Source organism: Rana temporaria, chromosome 12 (genome assembly GCF_905171775.1).
Source record: "Rana temporaria chromosome 12, aRanTem1.1, whole genome shotgun sequence".
Classification (NCBI taxonomy): Eukaryota; Metazoa; Chordata; class Amphibia; order Anura; family Ranidae; genus Rana; species Rana temporaria.
Genome location: NC_053500.1, coordinates 111356396 through 111373893, shown reverse-complemented (window position 1 = coordinate 111373893; position 17498 = coordinate 111356396). Strand labels below are relative to the sequence as shown.

The following is a 17498-nucleotide window of genomic DNA, read 5'->3' as shown; positions in this document are numbered from 1 at the left end:
GTCTATTAGAGGCCTAAACGTCCCACCGAGCTGGTGTTCTCCTACTACAGTCTCCGAGTGAGTTGAAGTGCATATGAATAATACATAACTCTCCATATTGGCAAAAAAAAGATAGATGCCACATGTTGCGGATTGTCATTGACCTGCCACCAGGAGCTGATTGTCACTTGCCACTTCACAGATTGTTTCTTGCCACGTCACCTGCCACACGTTGCCGATTGTCACTTGCCACGCCACCTGCCACATGTTGCCGATTGTCACTTGCCATGTCACCTACAACACATTTCAGATTGTCACTTGCCACGTCACAGATTGTCACTTGCCACATCACCTGCCACACGTTGCTGATTGTCACCTGCCACACGTTGCCGATTGTCACTTGCCACGTCCCCTGCCACATGTTGCCGATTGTCATTGACCTGCTATGGTGCAGATTGTCACTTGCCAGAGTGAAGGCAGGCAGCAGAGAGATAATGTAATGTCTCTGCTGCCCATGGCTGCACAGTGATGGCGGAACTGCAGTGATGCAGGGCGGGCGATGAGAGTTGATGTCATCTCCCTGCTCCCCGCCCGCTGGCTTGCTGACTGGCCAGCACCTCCGCTCTCACGCCGACCGGCACACCCACTCACTCGATGATTGCTCTGCCCGCCCACACACTCACCTACCGACCTGCCTGCTCAGGCGCTCACTCACCTGCTGACCCCCGCTGACTGGCCAGCACCTCCGCTCACTCAATGACTGCCATGCCCATCCGTACAATCACCTGCCGACCTCCCCTCACTCATCTGATGTCCTGCTCGCTAAGGAGCTCACTCACCTGCACGACTCCCGCTGACTGGCCTACCTGCTAGTTAACCTGCACGCACACTCGTCCCCTAACTGGCCTGTCCTTCACTAATTTTTTGGAGGGGGCAATTGCCCCGTTACCCCCCCCCCCCCCCCCAGGATCCACCCCTGGTTCTGTGGTGTTCTGCCAAACTCTTGCATACAGAAATTTGAGTTTGCTTTCTGAGTGCAGTGATACGTGTCTTACATTGTATTAAAGCCACACAATGAAAACCAGTGTCCTTTTAATTGGTGATCTTCAGAGCACAAATCTGAGCAAAGCTGTAAAATACAGAAAATAATACTTGGAAATTTAGTGAATCTGTCTGATTTATATTTAACTCCATTTATCACATTGTGTGAATATTTCTTTTTTTTAATTTGCAGAGGGAAAATTACATCTTATTTATGAAAAAGACAGAACTATGCCTAATATATTAAATATGAATTTTGGCCTTCAACAGGACTACACTTGGCACTTTTTTCTTTTCAGCGTAATCAATATAATGCTTGCATTGTTATATCTTGAGAGAGACAATTTTCTGTTCTACAATGGATTTTTGGACAATAGATCTGGTCAAAGCAGTGAAGGCTGAAGCCTTTCACGTCCTCATCCAAATCAACCACTTTTCGGTAGTTCAGAACTTTTGAGTAGTTCTTTCCCTGTAACACAATGACTTTAATAATAGCATTATGTGTTGTGTATAGATTGGAAATAGTTATAAAGCAAGCTGGGAAAAGATTCTGCTATTAAAAAAAGATATATATCTAGGGCTGTCCAAGAGTACAAGGATTGTTGATTCGCGTCTACATGTAAGCAGGTGCTTCCAAGAGGGGTCAATGTTTTTTTTACTTAAGGGCCCTTTCACACGGGCGGATCAGTAATGATCCGCGCCGTGTGTCCGCAAAAGCTCAGCGGGGATCCTCCGTAAAATCCCCGGATCTTTGCGGAGGCGGACAATTACGGGTGTCAGCGGATGGTTATCCGCTGACACCCGTAATCACATAGGGACCAATATGGAAAGTGATGGTGAAGCGCTGTGAACTAATAATAGAAGGGGGATCTCAATACCTAACAAGTAGGTAGCCCTAAAGTGAAATACATAAATAAATAAATAAATAAATACTAGGTGACTATTACAGGGAAAAAGAGGTGAATAAACAACATACAATGTGAACATAAAGTGACACGAATGTACCAGGCTGGATAAACCAGAAACACAGTAGTAAAGGTGCACGGATGTGAACCAAACACTTCCCGACCGCCGCATGTATATGTACGTCCACAGAATGGCACGTACAGGCAAATGGGCGTACAGGTACGTCCTTTCCTTTCCGCGGGTCGGGGGTCTGATCAGTGACCCCCCCGCTACATGCGACAGTCGGATTCCCGTGGGGAGCGATCCGGGACGACGGCGCGGCTATTCGTTTATAGCCGCTCCATCGCGATCGCTCCCTGGAGCTGAAGAACGGGGAGAGCCGTATGTAAACACGGCTTCCCCGTGCTTCACTGTGGCGGCTGCATCGATCGAGTGATCCCTTTTATAGGGAGACTCGATAGGGAGACGTCAGTCCTACAGCCACACCCCCCTACAGTTGTAAACACACACTAGGTGAACCCTAAATCCTACAGCGCCCCCTGTGGTTAACTCCCAAACTGCAACTGTCATTTTCACAATAAACAATGCAATTTATGCATTTAAATGCATTTTTTGCTGTGAAAATGACAATGGTCCCAAAAATGTGTCAAAATTGTCCGAAGTGTCCGCCATAATGCCGCAGTCACGAAAAAAATCGCTGATCGCCGCCATTAGTAGTAAAAAAAAATAATAATAATAAAACTATCCCCTATTTTGTAAACGCTATAAATTTTGCGCAAACCAATCGATAGCCATTGGAGGCTTTGTGACAGATAGAATGGGCGGACTAATAGGAATGGACGGTTATCTGAGTGTGGCGCCCTATAGGAAAGCAGATAGGGAGGGAGTAGCCGAGTGTGGCGCCCTATAGGAAAACAGAAGGGGAGGGAGTAGCCGAGTGTGGCGCCCTATAGGTAAGCAGAAGGGGAGGGAGTAGCCGAGTGTGGCGCCCTATAGGAAAACAGAAGGGGAGGGAGTTATCGTTTTGGAAGGACGGGAGTAGCCGAGTGTGGCGCCCTATAGGTAAGCAGAAGGGGAGGGAGTAGCCGAGTGTGGCGCCCTATAGGAAAGCAGAAAGGGAGGGAGTAGCCGAGTGTGGTGCCCTATATGAAAGGAGAAGGGAGGGCGTTCTCTTTCTTTTGGAAGGGCGGGAGTAGGCGAGTGTGGCGCCCTATAGGAAACTCGGAAAACAGAGGAGGGGAGGATCTGATAGGGAGGGCGGAAATAAAGCCATGTGAAAGAAAAGGAGGGCGTTGACTGATACTGAGGGCGGAAATAAAAACACGGACGGGCTCCTATAGGGAATGCCTAAGCAGGGAGAGGGAGGGGCGCTGATCATGTTTACCTACAGAAAATTCATATTGTACATCAGAAGTACAATAAATCATAGAATAGTATCATCATAGAATCATATAACAGTGTTTTTTTTATGTGGAGCAGGAGTCACAGTAAATTTGGTCTGCCTGGTCACGTGACCAGCCAGCCACACTACCATGCTGTAATGTCACAGTAAATTTGGTCTGCCTGGTCACGTGACCAGCCAGCCACTGTACCATGCTGTGACATCACAGCATCTTGCCTATATAAGGGCCGTGGCCTAGAGACTCTCACTCTTACTTGGTATTCGAGGAGAGAAGACGTGAGACGTTGTAGCTCTGCATTGTTTTGCAACTTACAATTTACACGGAAATAAAAATGAGATTATTATTAGTATTATTAGCGATCGGCGTTCTGCTGATTGACACATCGACAGGTCAGATGATTTTCATGAAATATATGAAGTAGAATTTCGATGGGGGAGGTGCCTTTTGATGCACTTTATGACGCGTTTTCCATTCATTTCAACGGGAGGTGCATTTTTGATGCGTTTTCCATTCATTTCAATGGGGGGGGGGGGTGCCTTTTGATGCACTTTATGACGCGTTTTCCATTCATTTCAATGGGAGGTGCATTTTTGATGCGTTTTCCACTCATTTCAATGAGGGAGGTGCCTTTTTAATGCACTTTTCTACGCGTTTTTCATTCATTTCAACGGGAAGTGCATTTTTGATGCGTTTTCCACTCATTTCAATGGGGGAGGTGCCTTTTTGATGCACTTTATGACGCGTTTTCCATTCATTTCAACGGGAAGTGCATTTTTGATGCGTTTTCCACTCATTTCAATGGGGGAGGTGCCTTTTTGATGCACTTTATGACGCGTTTTCCATTAATTTCAATGGGAGGTGCATTTTTGATGCGTTTTCCATTCATTTCAATGGAGGAGGTGCATTTTTGATGCTCTTTATGACACGTTTTCCATTCATTTAAATGGGGAATTGTGTTTTTTTACCGCACCAAACATGCACAGAAAATACAGCAATCAGGACCTGAAGAAAAGACGGTTCAGCATGAAAGTAGCCTTAGCCCCCCCCACCCCCCCAACCTGTTCACACCAGTGCGACTTGTCACGCGATTTGACAGTTCCAAATCGCATGACAAGTCGCACCTTATTGTAGTCAATGGAACCGATTTTATTCTCTACTGTTACTTGTGATTGCTCTATAGGATTTGATTGAAAAATAACGTTTTTCTCTCTCTTTTTTTTTTGTCCCCAGCTGTGAAAATCACAAAGGTCACCGAGGTGCCGTTCTACATGCCGGTGTTAGTAGGATCGCGGATGCTCATCCCCTGCCGATTCCACCTGGATGACCCATCACAAGGCTATCTCATTCGGATGGAGTGGGGGAAGGCAATCCCAGAGAAGAACTTATACCAGCCCCTTCTTATTCATTATAATCACTCCATAACTGACCACTATGACACCAGGGTCAGGGCGTTCAATAGACTTGTGAACGGGGGGAATTGCTCCCTGGTGATAAACCCGGTCAGGCTGGAAGACGCTGGGCAGTATGAACTACACCTCAGCCTTGACGGGATTGGGCAGGAATACGAACCGACTCCAATGATGCAAGTGAACACCTTCTGGAAAAGAGGTAAGTTATGGAAATGTAAGAATTAGAAATACAATAACAATGCCGGGACAAGGTCTCCTAGAGCCCAGGGCCAACATGCCAAACCCCCCCCCCCCCCCTGCCCAAGATGTACAAGCATTATGTGTCAGCAAACATTTCCTCCCCTCCCCACGAAAATCTGCATGCTTACCCCCTAAACATAACCCCTCCCCACTTCCAATACAAATCTACCCCTCTACTAACCCCCCCCCCCCTCAAGTGTCCCCTCCGAACACAAACTACCCCCCCCCAACTCCAAGTCCCCCCTTTCCAGCAAAAATGACCCTCCCCAATCCTCCTGCACAAATCCCCCCTCCTATATTTCACTTCCTTTCCCTCTCAGTTCCCCATCTAGCACAAACCCCCCCCCCCCCCACATTATTATCTTTTTTAGCACAGGCACTATTCCTCCCAATGATGGGGGCACTATTTCTCCCAATGACACCAATGATGGGGCACAATCCCTCCCAATGACACCAATGATGGGGCACTATTCCTACCAATGATGGGGCACAATCCCTCCCAATTACACCAATGATGGGGGCACTATTTCTCACAATGACACTAATGATGGGGCACAATTCCTCCCAACGACACCACATAGACACCAATGATGGGGGCACGATTCCTCCCAATGATGGGGCACAATCCCTCCCAATTACACCAATGATGGGGGCACTATTTCTCACAATGACACTAATGATGGGGCACAATTCCTCCCAACGACATCACATAGACACCAATGATGGGGGCACGATTCCTCCCAATGATGGGGCACAATCCCTCCCAATTACACCAATGATGGGGGCACTATTTCTCACAATGACACTAGAGATGGGGCACAATTCCTCCCAACGACACCACATAGACACCAATGATGTGGGCACGATTCCTCCCAATGATACCAATGATGGGGCACACATCCTCCCAGTGACCCCAACAAAGGGGCACAATTCCTCTCACTGACACCAAAAATAGACATTTCCTACTCCTAATGGCCACAGTCTGCCCCCCCCCCCCTAAGTCTGAAGGATAGTAACCGGACCCATTGTTAAGAAAATTTGGAGACCCCCTGTTCTAGAAGATAAGAGAGGGCAGGGTATTCTGAAGTCCTTCCTAGGGTGACAACGCTAATACCCCATGGGTACTCTATTATTAGTGAGCGTTGTCACACTAGGACAGGAAGTGTGTTACTGGTAGGATTTTCACCTTCTAACCAGTCTTCTCTGTGTTCCTTACAGATTTCCCCTATAAGAATGACGACAAAGAAGAAGAAGAAGAACAAAGGACCACCAAGCAGAAGAAAATGCCACTGCTTTACATTAATTTAATTGCAGGAGGATGCGTATTCGTCATTTTCATCCTGGCCATTGTCGTATACATGGTGCGAAGGTAAGTACCGTTAGCACTTTAATTCTTTTCAAGAGTGTCTTCCCAGCCAGAAGTAGTATAATTTGTTGAGCTCTCGGTTTATTCTACAAACAGTGCTTTATGTAATTTCTCTTTGCTCTTTACAGAAAACGGCGCACCCACATAAAAGTAGATGGAGAGACAGGTCCAGGGCAAGAACCAACAGGCTCTTCGATAGTCTCCATGGACGAGGAAGCAGTCTCTGGGGACGAGGAAGCAGTCTCCGGGGACGAGGAAGCAGTCTCCGGGGACGAGGAAGCAGTCTCTGGGGACGAGGAAGCAGGCCCAGAGGACGAGGAAGCAGTCGACGAGGACGAGGAAGCAGTCTCCGGGGACAAGGAAGCAGTCTCCGGGAACGAGGAAGCAGTCTCTGGGGACGAGGAAGCAGTCTCTGGGGACGAGGAAGCAGTCTCTGGGGACGACGAAGCAGGCCCAGGGGACGACGAAGCAGGCCCAGAGGTCGAGGAAGCAGTCGACGAGGACGAGGAAGCAGTCTCCGGGGACGAGGAAGCAGTCTCCGGGAACGAGGAAGCAGTCTCCGGGGACGAGGAAGCAGTCTCTGGGGACGAGGAAGCAGGCCCAGAGGACGAGGAAGCAGTCGACGAGGACGAGGAAGCAGTCTCCGGGGTAGAGGAAGCAGTCTCCGGGGACGAGGAAGCAGTCTCCGGAAATGTCCGGACTTGTTCACAGGAGAGAGTCACTACTCCTCCTGCAACAGATAGCGATTCCTATGACACCGCAGATGATGAGCCATCTGTTCGTTTTACCATACCTGAAACAGATGAAAACACCTCATCATTTGGCACTGAGGAAGCATCTCCAGTTCTTAACTTCATAAGGAGGCTTCAAGCTCTAAGCAGTGTTGCAGGAGTTGAGCGTGACAACACACCTCCAGGAGAAAATGGCCATTGGACTATTGAGATGGCTGATTATTATAATATAACTGAGAACTAAGATGTGTAGGTAAAGTTGATCCAGGGTAAATCCGATTGCCTCTCGGGGGATCAGGAAGGAATTTTTTCCCCTGCTGTAGCAAATTGGATCATGCTCTGCTGGGGTTTTTTGCCTTCCTCTGGATCAACTGTGGGTATGGAGTTGGGGGTATGGGATTGTACTGTGTTTTTTATTTTGTTTGTTTATTTTTTTGTGGTTGGACTGGATGGACTTGTGTCTTTTTTCAACCTGACTAACTATGTAACTATATCAGGGGGCAAAAATAGTACAATTTAAAAATGTAAAAATTTAGTTTTTTTTTTACAGTGTTTTTTCATTTTTTTGGTGGTGGTGGGGGGTAGTGAACAGTGTCAGTGGACAAGGACGCAGTCTCTGGGGACAAGTTTGCTGATGCAGGGGGGTCTTCACTGGGGGGGGGTCTGTACTGATGGAGGAGGGTGGGGGGTGTCTGCAGAGGGCTGGGTGACAGAGGGCTGGGTGACAGGGGACTGGGTGACAGAGGGCTGGGTGACAGAGGGCTGGGTGACAGAGGACAGGGTGACAGAGGGGCTGGGTGACAGAGGGGCTAGGTGACAGAGGGCTGGGTGACAGAGGGCTGGGTGACAGGGGACTGGGTGACAGGGGACTGGGTGACAGAGGACTGGGTGACAGAGGACTGGGTGACAGAGGACTGGGTGACAGCAGGGGACTGGGTGACAGAGGACAAAAGCAAAATAAATAATAAAAAAACAAACAAAAAAAAACACCCTGTCCCCCCCTGCTCTCATGCAAAGGCAAACGTCAGTCTGGTGTCATATGTAAACAGTAATTGGACCATGCATGTGAGGTATCACCGTGAAGGTCAGATCAAGGGCAGTAATTTCACCACCACAGTTAAAAAAAAAAAGAGCATATATCCTGAAGCATGGGGGCAGCAGGGGCGGAGGAGCGATTTTTGCTCCTAATGCCGCGTACATACGGTCGAAATTCCGACGGAGGCTTGCCCGTGGAAAAATCTGACCGTGTGTACGTGGCATAACTTTTTTGCGGGAGGATGGTGGTCATACCCACCGATCAATCTCTTTTTCGTTCAGCCAACAGGCTGCATGAAAAAAAAAAGAATACAATATATGTCCAACAAGGACCAGCAACGTACTGGTATGTTGCTGGACTTTGAATGGTTATACCAGAATGATGCCTGCGGGTTTAGGTATCATCTTGGTATCATTCTTTTCAGCCAGCGGTCGGGTTTCATGTACAATCAATCCTAGCGGCTATTTAGCCTCTAGACTGCTTTTAAAAGCAGTGGGAGGGACTGTCGCCACCCCCCCCGGATATAAACAGTGCCATTGGGAAATTGATAAAACATTTTATCACACCGATCTTGGTGTGGTCAGATGCTTTGAGGGCAGAGGAGAGATCTAGGGTCTAATAGACCCCAATTTTTTTCAAAAAAGAGTACCTGTCACTACCTATTGCTATCATAGGGGATATTTACATTCCCTGAGATAACAATAAAAATGATAAAAAAAAAAAAAAGAAATGGACGGAACAGTTTAAAAATAAAATATAAAAGCAAAATAAATAATAAAAAACAAAAAGCACCTCTGTCCCCCCCTGCTCTCACACAAAGGCAAACGCAAGTGTCGGTCTGGCGTCATATGTAAACAGCAATTGCACCATGCATGTGAGGTATCACTGCAAAGGTCAGATCAAGGGCAGTAATTTCACCACCACAGTTAAAAAAAAACAGCATATATGCCGAAGCATGGGGGCAGCAGGGGTGGAGGAGCGATTTTTGCTCCTAATGCCGCGAACATATGGTCGAGATTCCGACGGAGGCTTGCCCGTGGAAAAGTCTGACCGTGTGTACGCGGCATAATTTTTTTGCGGGAGGATGCCCCCATGCTTCAGCATATATATATTTTAGGCACAGGTTGCGTTAATTTTTTTTTTAATTTTTACAGTTTTTTTTGGTATTTGCTTTGCAGGTATGGTACGATAAGGTCTTACTGTTATTCTGTAATGTTACTTTGTTTTAATGTCAACCATCATTTGCTTAGCAGGTACGCCATTCAGTTGCAGTGCGGATTTATGTATCTTGACAGCAACAGCGTTTGCTCCCACGATACATAAAGCCGTGACTCCAACGCTGTAGGAGGTGATTTCACCACCACAGTTAAAAAAAAAGAGCATATATGCCGAAGCATGGGGGCAGCAGGGGCGGAGGAGCGATTTGTGCTCCTAATGCCGCGAACATATGGTCGAGATTCCGAAGGAGGCTTCCCTGTGGAAAAGTCAGACCGTGTGTACGTGGCATAACTTTTTTTGCGGGAGGATGCCCCCATGCTTCGGCATATTAGGCACAGGTTGTGTTTAAATTTTTTTTTTTTTTTTTATTGTTTTTTTTTGGTATTTGCTTTGCAGATATGGTATGATAAGGTCTTACTGTTATTCTGTAATGTTACTTTGTTTTAATGTTAACCATCATTTGCTTAGCAGGTACGCCATTCAGTTGCAGTGCAGATTTATTTATCTTGACAGCAACAGCGTTTGCTCCCACGATACATAAAGCTGTGACTCCAACGCTGTAGGAGGCGATTTCACCACCACAGTTAAAAAAAAAGAGCATATATGCCGAAGCATGGGGGCAGCAGGGGCGGAGGAGCGATTTTTGCTCCTAATGCCGCCTACATACGGTCGAAATTCCGACGGAGGCTTGCCTGTGGAAAAATCTGACCGTGTGTACGTGGCATAACTTTTTTGCGGGAGGATGCCCCCATGCTTCAGCATATATAAATAGTGCATGTATGCCCATCATTAGAAGTGGGTGGATGAAGGGAGGTATTCTAATGGTGGGCATACCCACCCATCAATCTTTTTCGTTCAGCCAACAGGCTGCATAAAAAAAAAAGATTACAATACATGTCCAACAAGGACCAGCAACGTACTGGTATGTTGCTGAACTTTAAAATGGTTATACCAGAATGATGCCTGCGGGTTTAGGTATCATCTTAGTATCATTCTTTTCAGCCTGCGGTCGGCTTTCATGTAAAAGCAATCCTAGAGGCTAATTAGCCTCTAGACTGCTTTTACAAGCAGTGGGAGGGAATGTCCCCCCCCCCCCGGATATAAACAGCGCCATTGGGAAATTGGGAAAACATTTTATCACACCGATCTTGATGTGGTCAGATGCTTTGAGGGCAGAGGAGAGATCTAGGGTCTAATAGACCCCAATTTTTTCAAAAAAGAGTACTTGTCACTACCTATTGCTATTATAGGGGATATTTACATTCCCTGAGATAACAATAAAAATGATAAAAAAATAAATAAAATGGAAGGAACAGTTTAAAAAAAAGCAAAATAAATAATAATAATAAAAAAAAACACCCCTGTCCCCCCCTGCTCTCATGCAAAGGCAAACACAAGCGTCAATCTGGTGTCATATGTAAACAGTAATTGCACCATGCAAGTGAGGTATCACCGCGAAGGTCAGATCAAGGGCAGTAATTTCACCACCACAGTTAAAAAAAAAAGAGCATATATGCCGAAGCATGGGGGCAGCAGGGGCGGAGGGGCGATTTTTGCTCCTAATGCCGCGTATATACGGTCGAAATTCAGACTGAGGCTTGTCCGTGGAAAAGTCAGATTGTGTGTACGTGACATAACTTTTTTGAGGGAGGATGCCCCCATGCTTCAGAATTTATAAATGGTGCATGTATGCCCATCAAAAAATTCAGAATAAGAAGCCAAGATATTCCTATATGAAAACCATCTTGGCTCACCCAAATTCCAATTGTTCTATACTCATTGGGCATCCTACTATGTAGGAAAGTTCAATTTGGCCCGAACCAAGTGATCTAAATCCTAAAATATGGCACTCTGACAGCCATACATTTCAATGGGAAATTCCGAATAAGAAGCCAAGCTATTCCTATATTAAAACTATCTTGGCTCACTCAAATTCCACTTGTTTTATTCCCATTGGGCATCCTTCTATTAAAGTTCAATTTGGCCTGAACCAAGTGATATAAATCATAAAATATGGCACCAAACACGGCACCATGACAGCCATGCATTTCAATGGGAAATTCCAAATAAGATGCCAAGCTATTCCAAATTGAAAACCATCTTGGCTCACCCAAATTCCACTTGTTTTTTGTGTTTTGTTTTTTACAAGTTTTTTATTTAGTCAAAGGGCATGGTACAAGGACATACAGGGAAAAAAAAATTATGCATTATACAGCGGTATACATGAAGTGAAGTTTTGAAAATTCAAAATGGCAATATGTACATTGGCTATCTGAAGCCGGTCCCAATTTTTTTTAACTCTGCCATGGCCGGTCCCATGCCCGTGCTGTGAAAAGAGGATTGAGTGCTGGGCCAAGCAAGCCAGCCCTGTAAAAAACATTTGCTACTGCAAGCATAAAATAAGAATAGGGCCTATCCAGCCTTGTAGCAGCATCAGCCAGCTGAACGTGTTGGCTGAGCTACCAATGCTTTAAGCTGCAAAATAGTGGCTCAAGCATAAAAGAAGAGGGCCTATTAGAGTTAACTCCGCCGTGGCCGGTCCCAAGTCCGTGCTGAGAAAGGAGGAGGGTCATCTTTAAGGCAGTTTACTGTGCAAAGGGCTAAAAAGAGATTGTAGTCAGTCCACTGTACAGCTCTTCTCTGCTGTCCCATCTGTGTGCTGTCTCGACTGTAAAGTGTGGGAAGCAACACATGCAACCTGTTGGCAGGGCCGTTTGAAGGAATTTGGGGGCCCCAAGCAAAATGGGGGCCCTCAAGCACCTCCCCGCACGCAAAGCCTACGTTAACGCTACACACATTTTTTACACCCTTGTTCTTCCCCCCAGTCCTTATGTTTTTCTATTCTCACCTCCCCTTTTTCCCTGTAGGCTGCCGCTGTAGCGTGGCCAAGCTCCTCTTCCTCCTGTCAGTCCGGTGTTCTATCATTATGGGTCCGCAGTCCCCTATCAGATATTCCCCGGGCTGGGCTGGGTACCGCGCGGTACAGGAGATTCAGTTTCCTGTGTTCCCGGCTGGACTGAAAGGAAGTGAGCACTCAGTGTGCACTTCCTGTCAGTCCGGCCGGGACCAGGAAACTGAATCTTCTGTACCATGCGCGGTACCTGGCTGGACTGACAGGAAGGAAGAGGAGCTTGGCCATGCTACAGCCTGGGAAAGGGAAGTTGGGGGCCCCAGGCCAGCTCGGGGCCCCAAGCAATTGTTTGTTTTGCTTGTCCTGTATCGATGGGCCTGCCTGTTGGTACAATCTCCTACAGGTTGCATGGCCCTCCATCCAACCTGATTGTACAATTAACTACAGGTTGCATGGCCCTCCAAGCAACCTGATTGTACAAATCTCCTACAGGTTACACAAACTCCTATAGGTTGCATGGCCCTCCATGCAACCTGATTGTACAATTTCCTATTGGTTGCATGGACCTGATTGTACAATCTCCTACAGGTTGTATGGCCCTCCATCCAACCTGATTGTACAATTAACTTCAGGTTGCATGGCCCTCCAAGCAACCTGATTGTACAAATCTCCTACAGGTTACACAAACTCCTATAGGTTGCATGGCCCTCCATGCAACCTGATTGTACAATTTCCTATTGGTTGCATGGACCTGATTGTACAATCTCCTACAGGTTGCATGGCCCTCCAAGCAACCTGATTGTACAAATCTCCTACAGGTTACACAAACTCCTATAGGTTGCATGGCCCTCCATACAACCTGATTGTACAATTTCCTATAGGTTGCATGGCCCTCCATACAACCTGATTGTACAATCTCCTACAGGTTGTATGGCCCTCCATACAGCCTGATTGTCCAATTTCCTACAGGTTGCATGGACCTTTACAATTACTTTAACGCCTAAAGAGCATTAACCAAAAAAAAAGTGTTTGGGCTTTTTCATAAATTGTGGACTTAGAGCTTCCTCTTTGGGCCCAAGACTGCAATGCAGGATTTACTCTTCAGACGCATGGGTGCTCAACCGGTGGCCTTCTAGCTGTTGCAGAACTACAAGTCCCATGAAGCTTACCAGTTACAAGCATGACTCCCAAAGGCAGATGCATGATGGGACTTGTAGTTCCACAACAGCTGGAGGGCCACAGGTGGAGCACCCATGTTCCAGAGCAACAACCCACCCAAAATAAAAACACACAAAAAGGCAACTGAATGGCCATTCCCTAAAGTTTTTTATTGTTCAATGGGTGAGGATTTCATGTTAGAGGCGGCCTTAACTACAGCAGGATGAATTTGTAACTGAGAAGCTGCATTTTACCAACCTATGGATAGGGAAAGGGAAGATTGTGCAGTGGTTTAATTTTTTTTTTGTTTCATAGGATGCAGTGAGGTGCTGAGGCTATAAAGCTAGGCCATGAACAAACTGCCTGCTAATGTCTTATTAACCCAATGCTAAATTAAATGATGTAATGACGTCATCAGGGGTGTGAATTTGATGAGGTGGCCGAGTGGTTAAGGCGGTGGACTGTCCACGGGCGATCCATTGTGCTCTGCACGCATGGGTTCAAATCCCATCCTCATCTAAGCACATTTCTCAGGGAATTGCTTCACTGCCCTTTGGCGGCCATCAATTTTTTTTAGGCCTGAAGATTAGTTGAAACCCCCAAACATGATATTTTCGGAAATCGGACACCCCAGAGCAGTGATGGAGAACCTTGGCACCACAGATGTTTTGGAACTACATTTCACTCGTGCACTCTGCAGTGTAGTTGAGCATCATGGGAAATGTAGTTCCAAAACATCTGGGTGCCAAGGTTCGCCATCACTGCCCTAGAAAATAAAATAGCGATAGTTCCAATTTTTGTGACAATATTAGTTGCAATGATTTAAGAAAAAATGTCAGTAAAAAATACACTAATGTTAATTTTAAGGCACACAAAGGAGATGATTTACTAAAACTGGAGAGTGCAAAATCTGGTGCAGCTGTGCATAGAAACCGAGCAGCTTCCATTTTTATTTTTTTGTCAAAGATTCATACCTATGGCATTTTTAGTGCGTTTTGCATTTTGCAGATTTGCACTACAGAACGTGTTCCATAGGAAACCATGTTAAATGGACTGCACTGTGCCACTGTCACCATACAATGTCACCATCCACTGCCACCATACAATGTCACCATCCACTGCACCACTGTCACCATACAATGTCACCATCCACTACCACCATACAATGTCACCATCCACTGCACCATACAATGTCACCATCCACTGCCCCACTGTCACCATACAATGTCATCCATCCACTGCGCCACTTTCACCATCCACTGCCACCATACAATGTCACCATCCACTGCACCACTGTCACCATACAATGTCACCATCCACTGCCACCATACAATGTCACCATCCACTGCACCACTGTCACCATACAATGTCACCATCCACTGCACCATCCACTGCCCCACTGTCACCATACAATGTCACCATCCACTGCGCCACTGTCACCATCCACTGCCCCACTGTCACCATACAATGTCATCCATCCACTGCGCCACTGTCACCATCCACTGCCCTACTGTCACCATCCACTGCCTCACTGTTATCATACACTGCCCCACTGTCACCATCCACTGCGCCACTGTCACCATACAATGTCACCATCCACTGCCCTACTGTCACCATCCACTGCCACCATCCACTGCGCCACTGTCACCATCCAATGTCACCATCCACTGCCCTACTGTCACCATCCACTGCCCACTGTCACCATACAATGTCACCATCCACTGCCCTACGGTCACCATCCACTGCCCCACTGTCACCATACAATGTCACCATCCACTGCCACCATACAATATCACCATCCACTGCACCACTGTCACCATACAATGTCACCATCCACTGCCCCACTGTCACCATACAATGTCATCCATCCACTGCGCCACTGTCACCATCCACTGCCTCACTGTCACCATCCACTGCCTCACTGTCACCATCCACTGCCACCATAAAATGTCACCATCCACTGCCCTACTGTCACCATCCACTGCCCCACTGTCACCATCCACTGCGCCACTGTCACTATCCAATGTCACCATCCACTGCCCTACTGTCACCATCCACTGCCCACTGTCACCATACAATGTCACTATCCACTGCCCTACGGTCACCATCCACTGCCCCACTGTCACCATGCAATGACACCATCCACTGCCACCATACAATGTCACCATCGACTGCGCCACTGTCACCATCCAATGTCACCATCCACTGCCCTACTGTCACCATCCACTGCCCACTGTCACCATACAATGTCACCATCCACTGCCCCACTGTCACCATACAATGTCACCATCCACTGTGCCACTGTCACCATCCAATGTCACCATCCACTGCCCTACTGTCACCATCCACTGCCCACTGTCACCATACAATGTCACCATCCACTGCCCCACTGTCACCATACAATGTCACCATCCACTGCGCCACTGTCACCATCCAATGTCACCACCACTGCCCTACTGTCACCATCCACTGCCCACTGTCACCATACAATGTCACCATCCACTGCCCCACTGTCACCATACAATGTCACCATCCACTGCCCACTGTCACCATCCACTGCCACCATACAATGTCACCATCCACTGCGCCACTGTCACCATCCAATGTCACCATCCACTGCCCTACTGTCACCATCCACTGCCCACTGTCACCATACAATGCCACCATCCACTGCCCTACGGTCACCATCCACTGCCCCACTGTCACCATACAATGTCACCATCCACTGCGCCACTGTCACCATCCAATGTCACCATCCACTGACCTACTGTCACCATCCACTGCCCACTGTCACCATAAAATGTCACCATCCACTGCCCACTGTCACCATCCACTGCCCCACTGTCACCATTCAATGTCACCATCCACTGCCCTACTGTCACCATCCACTGCCCACTGTCACCATCCACTGCCCCACTGTCACCATTCAATGTCACCATCAACTGCCCACTGTCACCATCCACTGCCCCACTGTCACCATTCAATGTCACCATCCACTGCCCTACTAACCTATGGATAGGGAAAGGGAAGATTGTGCAGTGGTTTGATTTTTTTTTTGTTTCATAGGATGCAGTGAGGTGCTGAGGCTATAAAGCTAGGCCATGAACAAACTGCCTGCTAATGTCTTATTAACCCAATGCTAAATTAAATGATGTAATGACGTCATCAAGGGTGTGAATTTGATGAGGTGGCCGAGTGGTTAAGGCGGTGGACTGTCCACGGGCGATCCATTGTGCTCTGCACGCATGGGTTCAAATCCCATCCTCATCTAAGCACATTTCTCAGGGAATTGCTTCACTGCCCTTTGGCGGCCATCAATTTTTTTTTAGGCCTGAAGATTAGTTGAAACCCCCAAACATGATATTTTCGGAAATCGGACACCCCAGAGCAGTGATGGAGAACCTTGGCACCACAGATGTTTTGGAACTACATTTCACTCGTGCACTCTGCAGTGTAGTTGAGCATCATGGGAAATGTAGTTCCAAAACATCTGGGTGCCAAGGTTCGCCATCACTGCCCTAGAGAATAAAATAGCGATAGTTCCAATTTTTGTGACAATATTAGTTGCAATGATTTAAGAAAAAATGTCAGTAAAAAATACACTAATGTTAATTTTAAGGCACACAAAGGAGATGATTTACTAAAACTGGAGAGTGCAAAATCTGGTGCAGCTGTGCATAGAAACCGAGCAGCTTCCATTTTTATTTTTTTGTCAAAGATTCATACCTATGGCATTTTTAGTGCGTTTTGCATTTTGCAGATTTGCACTACAGAACGTGTTCCATAGGAAACCATGTTAAATGGACTGCACTGTGCCACTGTCACCATACAATGTCACCATCCACTGCCACCATACAATGTCACCATCCACTGCACCACTGTCACCATACAATGTCACCATCCACTGCCCTACTGTCACCATCCACTGCCCACTGTCACCATACAATGTCACCATCCACTGCCCCACTGTCACCATACAATGTCACCATCCACTGCGCCACTGTCACCATCCACTGCCACCATACAATGTCACCATCCACTGCACCACTGTCACCATACAATGTCACCATCCACTGCCCTACTGTCACCATCCACTGCCCCACTGTCACCATACAATGTCACCATCCACTGCGCCACTGTCACCATACAATGTCACCATC

The 17498-nt window shown here is 47.1% G+C and overlaps 2 non-coding genes across 2 annotated transcripts; both read left to right on the top strand.

Moving 5' to 3' along the window:
* Positions 1 to 13768: 13768 nt before the first annotated feature.
* On the top strand, positions 13769 to 13857 carry TRNAD-GUC. Its single transcript is given in 2 exon segments — positions 13769 to 13805; positions 13813 to 13857. It is a non-coding gene; the product is annotated as a tRNA-Asp (tRNA).
* A 2662-nt stretch (positions 13858 to 16519) lies between these two features.
* TRNAD-GUC lies at positions 16520 to 16608 on the top strand. Its single transcript is given in 2 exon segments — positions 16520 to 16556; positions 16564 to 16608. It is a non-coding gene; the product is annotated as a tRNA-Asp (tRNA).
* The last annotated feature ends 890 nt before the right edge of the window (positions 16609 to 17498 follow it).